A 5,000-nucleotide genomic window follows, 5' to 3' on the forward strand; every position below is an offset into this window, starting at 1 on the left:
TTCGTATATCAATAAAAACACACGGTGCAAAATTTTAAATCATTCCTACAATATCTAGAGGTTGCTCAAGGCCTTTGAATATTTCAATCAGAAAACTTGGTTATAGCAGCCAGCTCAGGGCTAACAATGCTCTTTCAGGCTGTTTTTGTAGTTTTGAAAGTAGAAGGTCCATCCTGCAGATTGTTCACAGCATATTTCACAGAATAACATTCATCATCACTCATCAGTACTATCTTCAGAAGCAGTCAATGCTAGTATTTAATTCATCAATTGCTCCTCTCGTTGTGCTTGTTGTAGCCTGTTGTGTTCTACGTTTTTCTTTTGCATTAAGTGCAAATTATGCAAGTATCAACTATGCCCATACACCCACAATGTCCTTTTTCTCTCTGGTCTCTGGTTTCTTCTGGATTCTTCTTTCTCCCTAAGTCTGCGGAGCAGTGAGGGACTAGGTGGCACTTCAGCCGTGGATGGGAGAGCTGTGCTCAACCACTGCCCCCGCCCAGTTTTTTGCTACTGTCGGGGATCGAACTGGCAACCCTCCGGTTACAAGCCCGAAACCCTAACCATTAGGCCGCCGTTCCCCCTAATGTTGCATGTTAAGAATGAGTGCATCTCAATGTGCAATATCAAACAGGTCTCCTAACTCGTCTATGAAGGCCTCTACATTGGACTGCTGAGTCTTGTTTTTTTGCTACTTTTCCTGTTTTTCTCTTGCCACTTCAGTTTCTGCCATTTGTCATATTTGTCAAGTGTTTCCAGTTGCTTTATGGCATATCCCATAATACGCAAATGTGTTAAACTTTAAAGGTCTTGAGCAACCTCTAAATATTGATTAATTTTGATAAAATTTTGCCCATTTGTTTTTTTTATATATTCAAACATATTGGTGGGGTGAGAGCATGACATTTTAAAAGTTGAAAAATAAGGACCACCCTAACACACACACACACTATCAATAGAGTAGGACTGGGGAGCATAACAGTGTGTGTGTGTGTGTGTGTGTGTGTGTGTGTGTGTGTGTGTGTGTGTGTGTGTGTGCGCATGTGCGTGCGTGCGTGCCTGTGTGTGCGCGTGTGTGTGTGTGTGTGTGCACAGGATGATTATGGCTCACCCCTGGTGTGTGTCCTGCCAGGAGAGCTGGAGAGGAGGTTTGTGCAGGTGGGGCTGGTCAGCATCGCGGGATGTGGAGGCCTGAAGTACCCGGATGTGTACACACACGTCCTCCAACACACACACTTCATCCAGGACACCATGCAGGAGGCAGAGTGCAGCGAGCGGCCACCTGTGGAAGCCTGTTTTCTGTAGCTAGCGCTGCTAGCATGGCCACCTGTGGAAGCCTGTTTTCTGTAGCTAGCGCTGCTAGCATGGCCACCTGTGGAAGCCTGTTTTCTGTAGCTAGCGCTGCTAGCATGGCCACCTGTGGAAGCCTGTTTTCTGTAGCTAGCGCTGCTAGCATGGCCACCTGTGGAAGCCTGTTTTCTGTAGCTAGCGCTGCTAGCATGGCCACCTGTGGAAGCCTGTTTTCTGTAGCTAGCGCCGTTAGCATGGCCACCTGTGGAAGCCTGTTTTCTGTAGCTAGCGCTGCTAGCCAGCATGGCCACCTGTGGAAGCCTGTTTTCTGTAGCTAGCGCCGTTAGCATGGGCACCTGTGGAAGCCTGTTTTCTGTAGCTAGCGCAGCTAGCATGGCCACCTGTGGAAGCCTGTTTTCTGTAGCTAGTGCTACTAGCATGGCCACCTGTAGAAGCCTGTTTTCTGTAGCTAGCGCCGTTAGCATGGCCACCTGTGGAAGCCTGTTTTCTGTAGCTAGCGCTGCTAGCCAGCATGGCCACCTGTGGAAGCCTGTTTTCTGTAGCTAGCGCCGCTAGCATGGCCACCTGTGGAAGCCTGTTTTCTGTGAATTGTGTGTTCTGCGTCTATCACTCTTAAAGTGAAAAGCACACAATAAAGTTTTAAACCAAGTTTTGTCTCAAATGTGCATGATTTCTTGTGTACGCCAGTATGCAATTGAAATTGAGGCCAAGGTCATGTTTAACATCGACTAGCCTATGTGATTCAGAAGTTAGATGGATATTGGTCTAACATGCACGCATACGGGCACTCACACACACACACACACACACACACACACACACACACAAGCGCACACACACACACACACACACACACACAAGCGCACACACACACACACACACGCACACACACACACACACACACACACACACACACACACACACACACACAGTTGCACAGACCAAGTTTTGCATCCGTGTGGTGTGCAGCCTCAAACCCCTCCTGGATGTACGTGAGTTGGCGTCAAGTGTAACAGTAGCTAGCTGGTACACAGCTGTGCAGTAGGCCTGTATGTGTGTTAGGTAAACTCCTCTGGTACATACAGTATACTAGTAGCATATTGTAGCTTGTAGTAGCTACAGTGTTTGTGTAAGTCATAGCCTATTTAATTGATCTGGTCTGTTCAAGTTGACCATAAACACATTCTTTAGCTAGGCTATTTTAAAACGGGTGTTTGCAAAACACTTATTTTCCTACATGAGACACCTGATGTGAAACCTTAGACAGGAAGAGGGGAACAGATCTGCAGGAAGTGATGTGTGGTTTGGCAGTTAACCGATTCCTTTCCCATCTTTGGAACTGAACTATTTTTGCACCTCTAACCACAAAGCCTTTCCACACTAGCACATCATCATATGTCATCTGAACAGATGCCTGTTCTCATGACTATACTGTATGTTATGTAATAGCCTATGTAACTTATAATATAATATTGTAATATAAATTAATATACAAAAACACAAATGAGTATGATGCAAATGTTGCTAAATAGACCTTAATAATGCTTTAGATACAGTAGATAGATAGATAGATTGATAAATATATAGATAGATAGAAAGATAGATAGATAGATACTTTATTGATCCCCAAGGCGAAATTCAAGAGTCTTTACAAACTTGATCCTCAGGCTACCTCAGTGTAAGGGCCAATAACATTCTTCCTTAGTGTGAGTTGAGTACTTACCATAAGATAGATAGATAGATAGATACAGTAGATAGATAGATAGATACAGTAGATAGATAGATAGATAGATAGATAGATAGATAGATAGATAGATACAGTAGATAGATAGATAGATAGATAGATAGATAGATAGATAGATAGATAGATACATAGATAGATAGATAGATACTTTATTGATCCCCAATGGGAAATGCAATACGTGTAGGGCAGACTATCCTGCATCTTGCAATATAGTTTTCATGATGGAGGGATATGTGGCAGGTGGATGAGCCAGATCTGTGATTGGTCCTCGCACACTTGGAACGGAAGCAGGATAGACAAATGTGGAAGCTTCCAGCCTGAGCTGCAGGACAGTCTGCCCTACACACACACACACGTAAATTATATTGCAAGATTCAGGGCAGTCTGCCCTACACACACACATGTAACTTATTCATGGTTTTCATTCGGTTCCTTTCCACAGGTGCATGCAATCAAGCACCTAGATTTTGAATGCAGACTGCATGGTGCTTGATTAGTACACCTGGGAAAAGGGACCTGATGAAACCCATGAATAGCAAGATTCAGGACAGTCTACCCTACACACACATGTAAATCATATTGCAAGATTCAGGGCAGTCTGCCCTGAAGATATGTGGAGCTGTCAGCTTGCTGTGGTGAGATACATGTCAAAATATAAGAATGGCCTGTTTTTTGTCTCTTTATTACTTAAAAGAACATATGGCACTAAATGACCTGGATAAGCACTTATTGACTAAAGGTATGAGAATGTGTGAATGACACTAAATGACCTGGATAAGCACTTAGGCTACAACTAAAATAGGGCCTCAGGGCTAAAGCAACATTGCAAGTTGAGCACTTTTAAAAATCTCAACATCATAAACGGCTGAGCTGTGATTGATTTGTGAATCCGGGCCGGTCAGTCAACACGATGCTGTGTGTAACAGGTCGTCGGCTATAATGTTCCTCTTGCCTACGTGATGCGGTGTCATGCTTGACAAGATGTAGCCATCATCATAATAAGCTTCTCTGCTGCGCGTCTTCGCGGGGAGGGGTGCGGAGGACGCGACGCGACGGAGCGGAAACGATGATGGGGAATTACAGTCGGTTAATGAGATTCTCGCAGGGTCTGGGCTGGGCGTTCACGGATACGCTCATCTCCCCGACCTCACTCGCCACTAATGAACTTTTTCCAGCTGGCAGAATAGGGGCTAGTTTCTTCGGAAGAGACGCACTAGACTACCAAACACTCTGACTTTGCGACTTTTTCGTCTTTGAGACTCCAAGCCAGGGCCGGTCAAGTTTGGCTTTGCTGCTCGCGCCAGCATGAAGGGAGCCCGGAACACGAAGGACCGCGCGGACAGAAGACCCAGCTACCCGAGCGACCAGTGGGTCAAGAAAATCCACGCCACCACCAGAGTTTGGGTGAAGGTGGCCATGGCGATCGGCTACCTGCTCTGCATCTCCGTGGTTCCGCTGTGTCTGGTGGTCTTCTACCTCTGCTTCTGGGTCCCGGATAAGAACGACGTGGGTGCAAAGAACGTTACGTGCGGGCCTGACTGACTGACGCTCTCAACTCCTCGGAATTTAATTCGGACGCAAACACTAGCCTACGTGTGTTGTGTGACCCATGGCTGTTGCGGGAAAGAGCTGCGCTATGATCTACATCGCTATTGTATTGGAAAAGTTAGTCGTGGGTTCTGCTTCCCTCTTTACATGTGGGTTTGACTCAGGGGTTCTGCAGGCCACTAAACAGGCCAACTCTGTTCATATATTGTTAATATATTGTGCGTAATCTGTGAATAAAGTGTTTGTCAAAATGATGCCCATAGGTTTGTAGTAAGTTATGTTTATTTTTGGCTATATGTGGGTTCTGTCATACAGTATATAGCCTACAAGTAGCCTGGCATACGTGGGGTTTGATGGGCATTAGGTGAAGTTTGATGGGCATTACGTGGGCTGTGAT

The sequence above is a fragment of the Sardina pilchardus genome, chromosome 22, assembly GCF_963854185.1.
Source record: "Sardina pilchardus chromosome 22, fSarPil1.1, whole genome shotgun sequence".
NCBI lineage: Eukaryota > Metazoa > Chordata > Actinopteri > Clupeiformes > Clupeidae > Sardina > Sardina pilchardus.